This window comes from Thamnophis sirtalis, unplaced genomic scaffold, assembly GCF_051295495.1.
Source record: "Thamnophis sirtalis isolate CommonGarterSnake01/CBP01778 unplaced genomic scaffold, rThaSir2_p1.2 scaffold_13, whole genome shotgun sequence".
In the NCBI taxonomy this organism is placed as follows: domain Eukaryota; kingdom Metazoa; phylum Chordata; class Lepidosauria; order Squamata; family Natricidae; genus Thamnophis; species Thamnophis sirtalis.
Window position 1 is genome coordinate 17,245,001 of NW_028261393.1, and position 17,543 is coordinate 17,262,543.

Genomic DNA, 17,543 nt, shown 5'->3' on the forward strand with positions numbered 1-17,543 from the left:
TATTTTTTTTTCTCAATTTGTGTAACTCTTTCTGCTTGCTAATTTTGACTGGAAACATCCCTACCACCCCTATAACTTTGATCTGCAACATATCATTGTTATTCTCAGTTTTCTCCTCCTCCTCCTCTCCTCCTCCTCCTCTCCTCCTCCTCCTCTCCTCCTCCTCTCCTTCCCCCTTCCCCCTCTTCTCCTCCTTCTCCTCTCCTCCTCTTCTCCTCCTTCTCTTCTCCTCCTCCTCTTCTCCTTTCTCTTTCTCCTCTCCTCCTCCTCTCCTCCTTTTCCTCTTCTCTTCTTCCTCCTCTTCTCCTCTTTCTCTTTCTCCTCTCCTCCTCCTCTCCTCCTCTCCTCCTCTCCTTCTCCTTCTCTTCTTCCTCCTCTTCTTCCTCCTCTTTCTCCTCTCCTCCTCCTCCTCCTCTTCTCCTCTTCCTCCTCTTCTTCTCCTCCTCTTTCTCCTCGCCTCCTCCTCCTCTTCTTCTTCTCCTCTTCCTCCTCTCCTCCTTCTCTTCCTTCCCCTCTCCTCCTCCTCCCCCTCCTCCTCCTTCTTCTCTTCCTCCTCCCCTCCTCCTCCTTCTCTTTAGATAGAAGATGGGAGAGAGGGGACTGTGAAGACCAGTTTCTCATTAAATCCTATTGCAGGGTATATGAAGATTAAGTTGCAGAAAATGCACTGGGTCCTTAATAGTATTTTTAAAGCTTGTTCTTTTTGAGTACATTATAATGACATCGCTACTAGAGATTAGCCTGGACAGGCAGGCACTCCCACCTTTCCTTTGGGGGGGGGGAATGGGTGGGGGGGGAAACAAAAGAGATTGTTACTTGATCTTGGAAGTCTCATAAATAACAACAATAGCCACTCACTTAGCTTGAGGAAACTGGCGAAGGGGCTGGAAAAAGGACGCAGATCCAGGGGGCTAGCTAGCTGTCAGAAGCCTTTTCTCCTGCCCTGGTGGACAAAGTCCAGATGTGCTCTGTTGCAAATAGGCAAAAGGTGATTGTGTTGCATTGAGACAAGGGGAGGAGGGCCTGCCTCCAACCACCTGGTTCCTATGGGTGTTGCTTTAGGGGACCTGAACCCCAGGAGGAAACTCATTGGCCCTGCCTCGCTCACCACAGCAACAGACTACAGGGAGCAAGAGCAGATTAACAGAGTTGGAAGGGACCTCGTACTGTAGGTTGTCTAGTCCAGGGGCCTCCAACCTTGGCAACTTTAAGACTTGTGGACTTCAACTCCCATAATTCCTCAGCCAGCTTTGCTCAGCCAACTTTAAGACTTGTGGACTTCAGCTCCCAGAATTCCTCAGCCAGCTGGCTGAGGAATTCTGGGAGTTGAAGTCCACAAGTCTTAAAGTTGACAAAGTTGGAGAGCCCTGATCTAGTCCAACACCCCACCACCACCACTCAAGCAGGAGACCCTACACCATTTCTGACAAATGCCAGTCCAGTCTCTTCTTGAAAGCTTCCAGTAATGAAGCTCCCACAACTTCTAAAGGCAACTTCTGTTCATTTGGTTGATTGTTCTCACTGTCAGAAAATTTCTCCTTGTTTCCAGGTTGAATCTCTCCTTGTTCAGTTTCCATCCCTGATTCCTTGCCTGGCCTTCGGGTGCCTTGACAAGCAATAGCACTTATATACCTCTTCACAGTGCTTTACGGCCGTCTCTAAGCAGTTTACAGAGTCAGCCCATTTCCCTCCAACAATCCGGGTCCTCATTTTACTGACCTCAGGAGGAGGGAAGGCTGAGTCAACCTTGAGCCAGTCAGGATCGAACTGCTGGCAGTTGGCAGATGTTTGACGCCTTCAGTCTCCCCAATTGAAATGCTGAGTGGCTTTGGGGGGGAGTCTGCCTTGCTGGCACCACAGAGAAAATGCCTCCATCCCATGGGACCAGATGGAAAGATTCCATGCTTTAGGTTGGGGGGGGGGAGGAAGGAGGGAGGGCAGGAGGAGGACAAAGAAAGCAGCCTGCATTGGCTTAGTTTGGTCCTTTGCTTAGAACAGCAAGAAGCCCGGTGGCGTCATTCTGTTGCTTAGCTGATTTAAGCAAGATGCCAAGGCAGGTTCGGTGGTACTTGATTATTTGAAGAAAGAGTCTTTGAATGCCGGGAGAGCGAAGTGGGGAGAGGCAGGCGCGGAGGAGGGAGGTCAGGGTACAGTTTGCCAGGTTGCCATTTCGGCTTCGGCTGTGTTTGTAACCAGGAGCCTCTGCTGCACTCAGTTTAGGCATCTGTGAAACAACCCAGAATTGTAGGGGTCGGGAAGGAGCCTCTGGGGAATGGGTGTGTGCGTGCACAAAGCAGATGCCTGCAGAAGAGGGAAGGATGGGTGGGTGTTGCATCTGACCCTCCTGGGGCAAACCACAAGCTTTTCCCTCCTCCCCTCCTCCTTTGTTCTGTACTGGGATGCAGGCATCTGGATGTGCTTTGGGGGCGACCGGCTGATGCAGCGGGGAAGCTGAGGCAGCTAAAAACTCAAGTAAGCCAGGCGCTAGCTGGAATGGCTCTCTGGGCTCCCGTTTCTGAATCCTACTGGACGGGGAGGGGAGAGGGGTGGGATCGGGGTGTTCTTCCTGGATCCTGAGAGAGAAGGCTGGCCCTGGAATGCACTGCAAAGGAATGGGGGCATTTGGCTTTGCTCGCACCAGCCTTTGGGAAGGATTGGGATAATGGAATAAGTTGGTTTTGTCTCTTTTCTGATCTTTTGCTTTCCATGGCTAGCCATGTTGCTCCACACACAGGTGGGTTCACACATTGCATAAAAACCATGGTGTTGGATGGATGGATGCCAGCTTAGCAATAGCAATAGCAGTAGACTTATATACCGCTTCATAGGGCTTTCAGCCCTCTCTAAGCGGTTTACAGAGTCAGCATATTGCCCCCAACAACAATCCGGGTCCTCATTTTACCCACCTCGGAAGGATGGAAGGCTGAGTCAACCCTGAGCCGGTGAGATTTGAACTGCAGAACTGCAGAACTGCAGTCAGCTGAAGTAGCCTGCAGTGCTGCATTTAACCACTGCGCCACCTCAGCTCTCAGTTCTGCTTTCTAACCAGAAAAGTTTAGGCATCCTTTGACTACAAAAGGACTACGAAAGGCTACATCATTTTATAGTCTTGGACTTGGCCATAATATTAGCAAAGAAGTACGGGTACCCAGTCTGGGATTCACAGGCTGGGAAGGAGTACCTTTTACTCAGGAACTGAGAGGGGGAAATCTGTGTCTTGGAAATGTTGTTGTCATTTCCGGTTCCACCACAAAACCGCGGTAGACTAAAGCGCGCTCGACGAAAGCGCGTACATGACGTCATCACAGCGCGACGAAAACATCGCGCTGTGAGCGGTAAATTTAAAATTAAAGCGAAAACCTTACCCTACCCCCCCCAAACCTAACCCTAAACCTAACCCTAAACCTAACCCTAAACCTAACCCTTAACCTAACACTAAACCTAACGCTAACCCTTAACCTAACCCTAACCCTAAATCTAAACCTAACACTTAACGTAACCCTAACCCTTAACCTAACCCTAACCCTAAACCTAACCCTTACCTTTATGTGAATCAGCTTGCTTTAATTTTATTTTAATTTTAATTTAATTTATTTTTAATTTTTTTCATCGCGCTGCTGATGACGTCAGGTACGCGCTTTCATCGGGCGCGCTTTAGTGGACCGCGGTTTTGACGGGTCACGATCATTTCCAGTTAGTTGTGCTTGCAAAGAGTCTGGATTTTTTTTTAAAGAAGACCAAACAATGTCTGTATCCCACCTCCCAAATTGTGTGAAGAGTTTGTTTGGCCAAAGAACATAGTTGTATAATAATAGGAACAATTTTTTTTCCTAATCCCACCCTCCCATTTGCTGAGTTGACTTCAGAATAACCTGTTTCCCTAAGCATGCCGAGGTTAGAAGCAGGGAAATGAAATTAGATAACCAAGATGAGCTGTGTGCCTGGTTTTACTTGATCCAAATCCAGGACTTAGAGAGGAAAAAAATTGCTTGGTGGCCAGGTCTCCTGACACTGTAATTATACAGAACATGCTTCTGCCCCTTTGAGGAGGAGTTTTGCCTGTCCTTCATATCTCTGCAACGATAAGGATGAGAAGCATGCCATGTCTGAAGAAATATTTAAGAATCCAAATATTTTTGGATGTAGAAGAAAGTCAACTCGCGGCAAAAGAGTGGAATAATATTTGCACAGCCAGGGCTTGGTCTGGTATGGTTGCCAATCAACCATGCTAGGAGTATGTCATTATAAAACGACTTTTTCCAGGCCCTGTTTACCTAGGAGAGGACTAGGAGAAACTGAACATGCTTTTTTTTTTGTGGTGGTGGGGGAGAGAGAGGAAGGAGAAATCATCTAGAATTCCCAGCCCAGCCTGGGAGTTGCAATCACAATACGCGGGGAGGGTGCCAGGTTGGGGAACATGCAGCTCTGTTTAAGGGGTGGAAACCAGAGGTGGCATTCAGCAGGTTCTGACCAGTTCTGGAGAACCGGTAGAGGAAATTTTGAGTCGTACGGAGAACTGGCACGTACCACCTCTGGCTGGCCTCGCCCCCATCTATTCTCTGCCTCCCAAGTCCCAGCTGATCCGGAGGAAATGGGGATTTTGGAGTAACCTTCTCCTGGAGTGGGGAGGGAATGGGGATTTTGCAGTATCCTTCCCCTGCCATGCCTACCAAGCCATGCCATGGCCGCCATGCCCACCAAGCCACACTCACAGAACCAGTAGTAAAAAATGTTGAATCCCACCATTGGTGGAAACTAGATTGCTGGGACGCCTGGCTTCTTCTGAAAGGACAGCTGTGTTCTCTCCCCCTCCCCTTCCTGCTTCTCAACACACACCCCTTCCCGGGGAGCCAAAAGGGTAGATGTCAATGCCCTTTCCTGCCAACTCTCTTGTTTCTGAGACTGCCCAGTGTGAAGGACCCTGTTTTCATGTATCCTGGAATGTGCTGTGGAATTCTCCCTAGACAAATTAGGAGCCGTCCAGCCGGAGAAGAGCACCAGCAAGGAAGCAGACTTCATTTCTTCAGGGTGAAAAAAAGAAAAACCATCCAAAGCGGGGGGGGGGAAGCTAGGAGTCTCCTTGAAGGAGACCGGATTGATTCATGGAGAGGAGGCAGTGGAGGGGGGGGAGGCATAGCTAGACCGAGTGCAGCCCCTCCACTTTATGCTTCTTCCCCCCCCCCCACCAGCACTGCATGCATTAATGCAAACACACAGGCCTGAGTGCTTCATTAGCAGCATGTAGAATGGAGTCCTGTAATGCATCCACGTCCCATTAGCCTAATGAAAGGAGTGAGCAGGCACCTGGTCCTGGTCGGAGCTGCTGATTCTTGGCAAGTAGTTTGGGGCTGGCGGCCTTGGGGTTGCTTAATGCAGTCTGGGAATTATTGGGGGGGTTATGGGGGTGGGGAGGGGATGGAGGGTGCGGGAAGAAGAAGAGCCGGTCGGTCCCTGCTTTTGGAAGCGCTAACAGCCGCATCTGTTGACTAGCGAGCAGATCAGCCACCCAAGAGCCTCGTGCTCCGAAGGCAGAGGACGGGGCATCTGTGATTGTGAGTGTGTGTGTCACATTGGAGGGAGGGAGGGAGGACTGGAACCAACTTCTGGGAAGAGACTGGCTGCGTTTGGTTCCAATGGACAATTTAGAAACTGGCTCCCATTTAAATGCATGAAGATTGGCAGGCGTGTAATAAACCAGCTACCAGTGTCACAGTTTTATGGATCGCCATCTGCCCATAGAGCAGCAAGTTGCTGCAGTGTCCTCGGGTCTGAACTGATTTTTTTTTAAAAAGCCCCTGCTATAGAAACAATGGGGAGAGAGGGAGGGTCCCTGGTGCACAGACTCCCCCTCCCCATCGCAAGCCAAAATCTGCTGTCCTGTACAGGTAGTCCTCGACCACAATTGAGCCCCCCCCCAAATCTCTCTTCTTAAGCGAGACATTTGTTAAGTGGGCTTCGCCCCATTTTGCAACCTTTCCTGCCACCGTTGTTAAGCGAGTCACTGCAGTTGATAAGTTAGTAACCCGGTTGTGAAACTGAATCTGGCTTCCCCATGGACTTTGCTTGTCTGAAGGTCGCAAAAGGGGATCCTATGACCCCAGGGATCCCACAGCAACGGTCATAAGTATGAACCAGTTGCCACGGATCCAAATTTTGATCATGTGGTCCTAGGAAGACTACAAAGCTGGTAATCCTGGAAAATGGTCATAAGTCACTTTTTTCAGCCCCTTTGTAACTCTGAATGGTCACTAAATGAACTGTTGTAAGTCAAGAACTATCTGTGCCATCTTCTTGATGGGAAATCCTGAACTATATTCTACACTCTTTGTTGCTTGCAAAATATCCAATGGTGTGTCTAACATCAGAAGGGAGGTCAGCACTGGCCAAAAGCAAAAGAGAGCATCTTGTTCTCCCTCACTTCCCATGGATGACCCAACCGGACCTTAATCAGGATCCCAAAAGAGTTAGAGTGCCCAAATTCCGTGGTTCATTCTGTGGTTCCTGTTAAGAGAATCAGCAAGATAGGGGCTGCCACAGAAGGAGCAGGAGCAGCAGTTGTGGTCCAGAAGACCCCCTAGCTCAGAGGCAGTGGTGGGTTTCACTTATTTCTATCACTGGTTCGTGTACCTTCCACACATGCGCCCAGCCTTCTGTGCATGAGCTTTTCTCATGTACGAGTCTTCCACACATGCACCCGGCCTCCAAAACGTGGCTGAATAGGACCGCATAGAGCAGGGCGGGTGAGCAGCCCACCTGTGATTTTTGCTACTGGTTTGTCCAAAGTGGTCTGAACCGGCTGAATACCTCCTCTGACCAGAGGTGGTATTCAACCAATTTGGACCAGTTCACCCAAACCGCTAGTAGGAATAATGGGTGGGCACCCACTCACCCCAGCTCTATGCCATCCTATTTAGGCATGTTTTCAAGCCACATGCATGCGTGCAAGCCGCACGTGCAATCAAAGGTTGAACGCATGTGTGAAATGTGCTCTCACATTTGCAAACCGGGAAAGTAAGTGAATACCACCCGTGCCCTAGGTCCTCTTGGTGGAGAGCAAAATAGGTGACTCGACCTCCTCTTCAGAAGCTCATCCTGGGCAAGAGAAAGCTGGACCCGCCTATAAGGCAAAATCATAAAAACATCGCTTACAAACCACAATGGGTAGGTCGATTCACTCGGGATGCTGAGCTACAACTAGACTGTGTTTTGGCTTAGCATGATCTAGTCAAGCTTTTTTCAGTTGAAGGTCACGGTTCCTTGGGAGAAGTTCCATTGAGGTTCTCCTGGAAAGTAGAGCTAAACAAGAGGAAGACGGGGCCAGCCAGGCCAAAGCGAGGGGGACCCCATCTTTCTTTCCCTTGAAGCCCCCAAATCTTTATCGCCTCTTATTTCTTGCAGGCTGTGGGAAAGGGAGAGACCGCTCTTCCCCAGAGGTCTGCATTAATCTTTTGTGCAGAGCCACAGGTTGTTCGCATCTGTGGGAACCTCACCAGAGCCTTATCTCCCCCTAGCCTGGTATCCTTCAGATATGGCAGGGCTACAAGCTTCAGAGTTCTGGGAATGGCTCTTCTTTGAAAGGCACAAAAGTTGGGAAAAGTTATGGTGATAACATTCTAATTTTCTCAGCCAGATAGAAAAGGGATCGGCTTGTGAGTTCAAAAAAAAACCCAAAACCCTCTAAGACCAACAATGGATCAAAAGGAGGAAAGTTTTTTTAAAAAGGCCTTCCCCAGAGCACTTTCAACTCTCGAAGGGCTGGGGGAAGATTTGTCTCCAGCTCTGGTTTTATAATCTCGCTCAGTCAAGGATTATATTCTTCAGCCTTGGACAATGGACTGTGCCCTGACCTCCTTTCCAAATCTGTAAAATAGGAATAACGTTTCTTCCTACACCAGGCTAAGCCACTACGAAAAGAACGCGTAGCTCAAAGACCGAAAGAATTTGAGGTGGGGAGTTGCTATTCTTGAAAGTCTCAGAATTTAATCAGCCGGTGATGCCATAGGGCAGGGGTCTCCAACCTTGGCACTTTAAGCCTGGCGGACTTCAACTCCCAGAATTCCCCAGCCAGCAAAGCTTTTTGCTGGGGAATTCTGGGAGTTGAAGTCTGCCAGGCTTAAAGTTGCCAAGGTTGGAGACCCCTGCTGTAGAGAACCCATACTGGAGGTTTCCCCAAATGTCCTTTGGCTAAAATGTCGGTTCTGGATGTGGTAAGCTGTAATATGAACGAAATAGCTCTGTGCAAGTTTTTCTATACTAATATACTAACTTTGTAAAGCAGGGGTGTCGAACTCAAGGCCCGCGACTGGATCTGGCCCATAGAGTGCTTTGATCTGGCCCATGGTGCCACCCTGGAAATGATGAAGGACCAACCCACAGTGCCTCTGCTAGTGAAAACGGAGCTCGGGAAGGCTGTGCAAGGCATCTCCCGGCCTCTGTTTTTGGCTGCGATGGCCTCCGGCAGCCCTCTACTAGCAGAAATGGAGCCCAGGAGGGCTGTGAACTCCTTTTTCACTAGCAGAGTGCTAGCAAAACAATAGCAATCACACTTAGACTTATATACTGCTTCACAGTGCTTTCCAGCCCACTCTAAGCGGTTTTACAGAGTCAAGTCTCTTATCCCCAACAATCTGGGTCCCCATTTTACCCATCTCGGAAGGATGGAAGGCTGAGTCAACCTTGAGCTGGTGAGATTCGAACTGCCAAACTGGTGGTAGTTGGTGATCAGCAGAAGTACCCTGCGGTTCTGCACTCTAACCACTGCGCCACCACGGCTCACTAGCAAAAGCGGCATTTGATCCCATGAGTAATGTCGAGCTGGCCACACCCACCCTGGCCACGCCCATCCTGCCCCCCCCAAGTCAAACACAACCCTGATGTGGCCCTCAATGAAATCGAGTTTGACACCCCTGTTGTAAAGAAAAGGAATCTAAATGTGCTGCAGAAAACTCCAGAAAACCTAGCGTGATTTGGTAAGCTTTAAACAATAGATAAAGCCATTGAAAGGGGGCGGAATTGGAAAGTACATAGGAAGTAGGATGTTGTGTCTTAACCCTGCCACTTCTAGCTGTCTGGATGTCCATTTCCAGAATTCACAGCAATGGCCATACTGACAATTCCGGGACTTGAAATCCACAAATCTGGACATCATCCAGGTTGGGAAAGATTGGGTGAGGCCTTCTTTGATGAACATAGATAAAAGGACTAACTCTTTGTGGGTCAAGAGCAGTGATATGTTTCTGTGAAGTTTAGATTCTGAATATGCCAAAAGACCAGGGTTATTTTAAAGCTTATCTTCACCCCCAAAGTAAATCTTAGTGGTGGACTCCATGGGAGTTCTTAGACCAGGGATTTCCAACTTTGCCAATTTTAAAGACCTGTGGACTTTAATTCCATGCTGGCTGGGGAATTCTGGGAGTTGAAGTCCATAGGCCTTAAAGCAGTGGTGAAATTCAAATTTTTTAAATACCGGTTCTGTGGGCGTGGCTTGGTGGGCGTGGCAGGGGAAGGATACTGCAAAATCTCCATTCCCTCCCCACTCCTGGGGGGAGGATATTGCAAAATCAGCAGTTTCTGGAGAACTGGAAGCAGAAATTTTGAGTAGCTTGGAGAACCAGTAAATACCACCTCTGACTGGCCCTGCCCCTATCTATTCTCTGCCTCCCGAGGCCCAGCTGATCGGGAGGGAATGGGGATTTTACAGTATCCTTCCCTTAGAGTGGGGAGGGAATGGGGAATTTCACCCCTGCTTTAGAGGCTGCAAAAAAACAACAAGAAGGACAAAAACACCTAAAGTACTTTCTTTTTTTTTCTTGTGTAAATGTGTTTTATTTTCCATTTCATTTTCGTACAGTCACACATATACTGTACAGAACCGAGGCCATATAACATTAAACAATAAACACAGCCATTCCTCTTGTCAATAATACCCCCCAAAATAGAAACCCAATGTACCTTTTCGACCCTCCATATACCCTTTCTTTCGTCCCCCTCCAACTTTCAAAACTCTAAAGTGACTCCAGGCAAACCGTAGGCGTTGAGTTGCCCACTGTGATTTATTGTGTTGAATGAACCCATCCAATTGTGGTTTGTTCCATAAACCCTAACGAAGGAAATAGCTTACTATGAGGTCCAAACCCACCTTCTTTTAACTTTGCACATTGCGGTATAGTTAATACTCAACACAGATTTGTTCCCATAATACTAGCCAGCATTTAGGCCTCTCTTGCCTGCCACTCCTCCAGCAACTGAGTGGATGCCTCCTTTCCAGCTTGTTAAACTGGAAGCAAAGCACCCTTGATAAGATGAACTGCATTCATCATCCGTCTCTCCTCCCCCCCCCCCAAACCTCCCCTTTTCTTTGGCAATCTTGACAGAAGATTGTTCTTCTGAAGCTGCTATTTGTATCGGGGTGACCCACCGGCACCACGATTGATGTCAGTGAAGATTTATCAGAATTGCACTGGAAGAAGAAAAGTTTAATTTTCTTGCCTTGTGTGCTGGGATTTGCTAATTATTAAACTCCTTCCTGGCTGCTGTTTCGCCTTTTGATATAATGGGTGTGAAAAATGCAGCATCTCATTGCATCTTGCAACTTGGTTGGAAAAGTTCTGCTCTCACAATTCATAGGGGACCCCCCCCCCCCAAGATGATAGTCAGACTTACTCGGAGACCCTTGGAGACAGCGTGCAAATACCTTTAATTTCTCTCCCCTCCAAAAGATCATTCTGAAGTTTGAACATTATTTCTCCCATGCAACCGTGTGTATTTGTCTTTTGAAACGCATTGCAATGTATTTTATTTCCTTATGACACAGTTGGGTTGTCAACAGGAAAACCCTGATGATTGAAGTTACTCTCAACCAGGAACTAGGTAATTTTGACAGTCACTTTCACCACATAGGGTGGTGGTTGTAGGGAAAAATGAGAGGAAGGAGTGCCATGAATGAATGAATGAGTAAATAAATGCATGCCACAGGATATTTAGTCAAGTTTCAGTTGGGCGTGTTATCCAATCAAGTGTACACAGAGATAGGAAGTTAAGCATGAGATAGTTGTGCAACTAGTTTGCACTTCATTCCTCTAAGGCAGGGATCCCCAACCCTCGGTCCGTGGACTGGCATCAGTCTGTGGCATGCCAGCAACTGGGCCGCACGAACAAGTGATGCCCCATCCGCAGGATGCCATCAGCACATGAAATCACACACCCTCCTGTCCGCAGAAAACAGTCCCTGGTGAATGAAAGATTGGAGGCCACTGCTGTAAGGCATGCTTTATTTATTTAAGAGTCATGGTGGCGCAGTGGTTTGAATGCAGTACTGCAAGCTACTTCTGCTGACTGCCGGCTGCCAGCAGTTCTGCAGTTCACCGGCTCAAAGTTGACTCGGCCTTCCATCCTTCCGAGGTGGGTCAAATGAGGATCCAGATTGTTGGGGGCAAGAGGCTGACTCTGTAAACCATTTAGAGAGGGCTGTAAAGCACCGTAAAGTGGCATATAAGTCTAAGTGCTTTTGCTATTGCTATTGTAGGTGCAATTGAGTAATACCTATTGTGGCTATAACAATGTTTGCTTGGTTGGAAAGAACATGCTTTCTTGAAGATTCAGAAATGCATTATAGTGAATATTTTAATATATTTAATATTTTAATATAGTGAATATTTTAGTGACTTGTGGGTGTCCCAAATCAACCAGGTTCACCAAGGGGTTGTCAGCTTGGATTTGGGCTTAGTGTAATTGTATGAACTGAGCCACAGTGGCTTCTTGAACAAATCAACATAGCCCGGTGTGTGATTCCAGGCATTATTTTAAAACCGTGGCAAAGCCGTCCTCAAAGCCTGTACTAATGCGCAGAAATAAGTTTAGCGCGCATTTTAAAATTCTTGGACGCGCACGTGTGAATGCAAAACATCCCTTTTTTAACAAGAGATTGAATTGCTGAGATAAAAACGGGGCTTCGGCAAGGGCCAGGGTCGGGTTCCGTTTTCCATATCGGGCGGGGGGGGGCACTCCGAAGGGCTCCGGATCAGAGACGGATAAAGGCAGGCTAGTTAAGACTCCGGAGGAGAGAGGGGCACTTGCTTGATTCCTGCCCAGCGCTAGGACGCCACTCCCGGGCTCGGCAAGTGAAGACTTGCTGTGACCAATTTGGGAGCTGCCCTTAATTGGGCCACGAAGGACGCTGAGAAAGCCCTGGATATTTAGGAGCTTAAGCTGGAAATTCCTGGAGTGCCGCCTGAGGAAATCATGAAGCGGGCGTAGATTGGTTTGGGAGAGGAGGAGGAGGAGGAGGAAGAGGGACTGCTCAACGTTTCAGGACCCTGCGGGTTTGAAGCCCAAAGCCCGGCTTTGGGAGTTGTGTTGCCGAGGGGGGGGGTTGTGATTCTCCCTCCTGGCGCAGGGCCGCCCTACCCATTTCTCTCCTCCTCCTCCTCTTCCTCCCCCTCCTCCGATCGGGGAGAGAGAGAGAGGGTGAGTGAGAGAGAGAGAGATGCCAGCGAGCCGCTCCTGATCCAGGTCCTCTGGCGTCTGCTGCCCCCAGCTGGCTCTCGGTGCGCCTCCGCCAGGAGTTCGCGCTCTGCCTCGACGCCGTGCGCTCCAGAGGCGACTTAGCAGTCTCTCGTGGCGGGGTTTGGTGGTTGTGGGAAGGAGATTGGCAAGAGAACCGATTTTTTTCCCCAACACTTGCCGGGGACCTCTCTAACCCCTCCCCCCTACTTGCCTCCGCCTCCTCCACCACAGTAACAGTGTTGGAAGGGACCTTGGAGGACATCTAGTCCAACCCCCTGCTCACGCAGGAGACCTGCCCTAGGGAATCGAACCGCCGAACAAGCTCAATGTCTTCCCCACCCCAAGGAGTAGATGGGAATACGCTTTTCTATTTTATTTTATTTTATTTTTATTTTTTCCCAGGACCGAGCCTGCCTGGCGAACTGCTCTGCCCCTCTCCGGCACTGCAGTGGCTGGAACTGGCTCCGGGAAAAGCCTCGCCAAGGCAAAGCAGGCTGTTGCCGGAACCAATTAGGCTCTTGCCAGCAGGCAGACTTTCAGCCCCTGTTCTTTCCGGCCTGTTCTCTTCTGGCCCTTCTGTCTTTCTCTCTCTCCCCCCCCCCCTCTTTTTTCCCTCCCTCCCTCCCCAAAGCCTTCTCTTTTGCGCTGTCTCCCCGCCTCCGGGATCTCAGTTGCTGCTCCGTGCCTTGCCTTGTCGGAGCTTGTTTTGGGCAGCGCGGAGTTGCGAGTGAGTCACGCCGCGCGGAGGGGATTTAAAAAAAACGCTCGGCACCTTAACGCTGAGATGGGTGGGGGGGGGTCGGGGGGTGGGAGAAAGGGGGGGCTTGGGATCGGGGAAAGGCGGGCTTTGCCCGAGCCCCCCTCCCTCCGGTTGATAGGATGAAGGGATGGTATGTGTTGTCAGCTTGGCGCGGAGGAGTGGATGGAGAGGAGGGAGGAGGGGGGTCTTCTTCTCAATCCTGCCTGCTGGGAAGAAGCTCTTTGTCTCCCGGCTTGGGAGTTCAAGGACTTCAAGAGAGTTGCAGGGCTGATGTCTCTCTCCCTCCCCCCCCCCTTCCCAATACTCCCACTTTGTGGAATTGCATTTGAGTGTTTGTGTCGTGGTCTTGGCTTGGGGGGGGGGCTGCTTCGGAGCGTTCTTGCACCTGCTTGGAAGCAGATTGTCCGGGAAGGGAAGGGAAGGTAGAAGGTTGAACTGTTAGCGCTTCAGACTTCAGCGGTGCCCTCACGTTGGCAGCTTTCTTGTAAAACAGAGGTCCTCAAACTTGGCGACTTTAAGACTGGGGGACTTCAACTCCCAGAAGTCTTAAAGTCGTCAAGTTTGGGGACCCCTACCTTCACCCTTTAACTTGGTAGGGAGGGGCTCTTCATTTGAGGAGGGGCTGTGTGCAGACAGATGGAGTTGCATGATTTGGGAAAATGATGGCTGGAGAATTCTGGGAGTTGAAATCCACAAGTCTTAAAGTTGCCAGGTTTGGGGGGCCCTGTTGTAAAGCATCACTGCCTCGTTTGTTTGTTTTCACCCAGAGTGGATTCTGGCTTGCCTACCTTGCAGGGTTGTTGTGAATGTGGCCCTCAGATCTGCACAGGAAGCCCTTGGAGCCTTCTGAAAGTTGACCCAATCGATGCCTTGGTGTGATTTAGAGTCTGCCTTCCTGAAACAACCCCTCCCCCTGCTTGCCCCCCCCTCCCTGCCCTCCACTTTGAATCTTGCCTTGTGACTTTGAGCCTGGAGACCATCCAGCCATCTTCCTGCACCACCCCAGCCCATCTGGGACCGGAGGGCCAAAGGCCTCTTTCCATTTCCCTGGAGGTAGGGGGGGTGCGCCTGCGCGCGCCCAGCTTGTCACTTTTGGCTGAAGCCGCCAGCCGCTGAGTCACCGACAAAACTTTAGAGCTGTTGGGAACTTCCTGCGAGCTTGCAGGGAGGTAGGGAAAGAGGAGCCAGGTGGGGAGCCCAGCACTGCAGAGAGGCGTCAGAGGTGGCTGAAAGTTGGGGTCAGAAATGCGGTCGCCCAGTTTTTTCTGAGCGTGGCATTTAACCAATGACAAAGCGGGTGCTTTTTGCAAAAGATCCAGCCGCCTCTCTCTTGAACACTTGCGGTGAAGAGGGGGGGGGGAGATTCTTTGGAGGCTGCCAGCATCCTGTTGTCATACTGTCCTTCACCTCTTCCTCCTCCTCCTCCTCCTCTTTAATTTTAGCTTTGCCATGCCTTGAGCTACACAGCTAAGACATTTGCAGCGCCACTGAAGAGAGAGAGAGGGAGGGAGAGAGAGAGAGAGAGAGAGAGAGAGAGAGAGAGGATTTAGGTCAAGCACTCGAGTGAGTAGAAACAGCCATCTGTGAACAACGTGAAGGCCACCCAGGGCTGAGAGATGGGAGGGAGGTGCAATGGTTTTTGTGGGGGGGGGGGGTGGTCTCCAGAGGTTGGGTAGCAAGCTGGCTTTTAAAGAAATGCACAACAGGCATCTTCTCTCTAGCTTCCCCCACCACCACTACCTCCCCTTTCCTGGCAGATCGTTATCCTCCATTTCACGTATCTCCTGGAAACAAACCTGACCAAATCCTTCCTTCCCTCCTCCCTCCATCCTTCATCCCCCCCCTCCTCCCTCCCCAGCACACAGACTCACAGAGCTTTGTCAAATGAAGGAGAAAGCTGTGTTGGAACTGTTTAGGCAACGCTCCAAGTTCATCCTGACATCTTAACAGGAAGAGGGGTGGGATGTATGTAAGTCTCTCTCTCTCTCTCTCTCTCTCTCTCTCTCTCTCTCTCTCTCTCTCTCCCTCCCTCCCTCCCTCCCTCCCTCCCTCTCTCCCACCCTCCCTCCCTCCCTCCCTGTGTGTGTGTGTGTGAGAGAGAGAGGGAGAGAGAGAGGGAGGGAGGGAGGGAGAGAGAGAGGCAGGAGTGGGAGAGAGCAAGGTCTCATATGCACATGTGCCTAGGCGTATTTGTGTGTGGTTAGCGTGTGGAGTGAGAAGTAGATAATATGATGCTTTGGCCAGAATTAAACCCACTTGGGGGTGGGGGAGAGGGAAGGGGCGTGTGTAGGAAAAGTTCTGGGGTCCTGATGAGAAAGACGGTCTGACCGCTGCTGGAAGCTTTGGTGGCGATGGTGAAGCGCAGGAAAACAGCCACAGAACTGGGCTGTGGTGAGTAAGAGGAAGCTCCTGAGATGCTCCGGATGAAAACGGGGGTAGATTTCCTTAGTGGCTAAGACGCTGAGCTTGTTGATTAGAAAGGTCAGCAGTTCGGCAGTTTGAATCCCTAGCGCCGCATAACAGAGTGAGCTCCCATTATTTGTCCCAGCTTCTGCCAACCTAGCAGTTCGAAAGCAGGTAAAAAATGCAAGTAGAAAAATAGGAACCACCTTTAGTGGGAAGGTTACAGCGTTCCGTGTGCCTTCAGCGTTTAGTCATGCCGGCCACATGACCATGCAGACGTTTTCAGACACTGCTGGCTCTTTGGCTTTGAAACGGAGATGAGCATCACCCCCTAGAGTTGGGAACAGCTAGCACATATGTGCGAGGAGAATCTTTACCATTTAATCCTACAAGAAAATGCATGCAGAAGATGGCTCAGTTGCAATCACAAGAGGTCCTTGGGGCTCTGTGAACTTGCTTGTTTTCTTGCCGATGTTTCATTACCCAAACTAGGTAACCTCATCAGTGTTAGTGATGATGATGATGAGGAGGAGGAGGAGGAGGAGGAGGAGGTGGTGGTTACCTAGTTTGGGTCCTGAAACGACTGCAAGAAAACAAGCCCAGAGAGCACCCAAGGACCCATTTGTGTCAACCCTGAGCTGCAAAATATTCTCCTCTGTCTGTTGCAATCCTTCTGCGTGTCAGTGGCTCCCTTCTCAGAAAGCAGGCAAGAAAGTTGGGTAGTTTCCTCCGTGGTTAGGAGTTGAAGGCGGCCTTGGAAAAAGCTGCAACAACTGTGGATTTGTTGGCTGGCCTTGAGAAAGTCTCTCTCCCCCCACACCCCCTTCTCCTCTCTCTCTCTCTCAGCCTTTCTTCTACATCTCTCTCTGCCCAGAAAGCGGTTCGTGTGGGTGGGTGGAAATTAAAGAAGAAGAAAAATCAAAAGTTTGCTTCGGTGGGTGTCTCAGTTCAAAGGCGATGTGGAAAATTCAGCCTGGTGTTGGGGATGGGAATTGACTAAGAATGTCAGCCTTTGCTGGGCTTGTCTTCTGCATATGGGGCCAGTTGACAAAAGGGCCTGAGGTGTTGTGTGAATCAACCAAGCTGGGTTGTTACTGCATGCTGAACCCCAGAAGCAGATACCTGCTTTTTTTTAATGTAGGGTGCAAATACGGAGTGAGCTCATGGAGTTAGTTGATGGTTTGGAATGTCTTGCCAACCTATTCAGTTAGGTGGGTAAAACGTGAGTAAAATGTGTTCGTTTGAGGTGAGCCTGGTGTGCAACACTCACTTTGTCTTTCCACTTATCAGAAATTTGCCTCCTGAAAAATTAAGATGATTTTCTGCTGGATCAGAAGACATCTTCATATAAAGGTAAAGGTTCCCCTCACACATGTGTTCTAGTCGTTCCTGACTCTAGGGGGCGGTGCTCATCTGCATTTCAAAGCCGAAGAGCCAGCGTTGTCCAAAGACGTCTCCGTGGTCATCTGGCCGGCATAACTAAACGCCGAAGGTGCACGGAGCACTGATACCTTCCCACCAAAGGTGGTCCCTATTTTTCTACTTGCATTTTTACGTGCTTTCAAACTGCTAGGTTGGCAGAAGCTGGGACAAGTAATGGGAGCTCACTCTGTTACGCGGCGCTAGGGATTCGAACCGCTGAACTGCCGACCTTTCTGATCGACAAGCTCAGCATCTTAGCCACTGAGCCACCGCATCCCTATATCTTCATATAGACCAGGCTTTTTTTAAAAACCCTTTTCAGATGCCTCCAAGAAACTCACAGGCAGGTCATAGAGACTAAAGATCTTCCTCCTTGTTTTTTTTTCTTCACTGAGCAATCCAAATGAAAAGCCACTGATAGGGGTATCTTTGCGTGAATTTTTATCGTGCCTCC

The 17,543-nt window shown here is 49.7% G+C and overlaps 1 protein-coding gene across 5 annotated transcripts in view; it reads left to right on the forward strand.

Annotated features, from left to right (window-relative positions):
- AHDC1 (AT-hook DNA binding motif containing 1) overlaps nt 1-17,543 on the forward strand; it is a 276,021-nt gene that overhangs the window by 64,494 nt on the left and 193,984 nt on the right. Inside the window, exon 1 of one of the 5 annotated variants that reach the window (XR_015698384.1) lies at nt 13,176-13,231. The exons of the other annotated variants lie outside the window; for them this stretch is intronic. The gene's annotated coding sequence lies outside the window, so the exon portion shown is untranslated. Of the gene's footprint in view, nt 1-13,175; nt 13,232-17,543 lie in introns of those variants that run through there. 5 annotated transcript variants of the gene reach the window in all.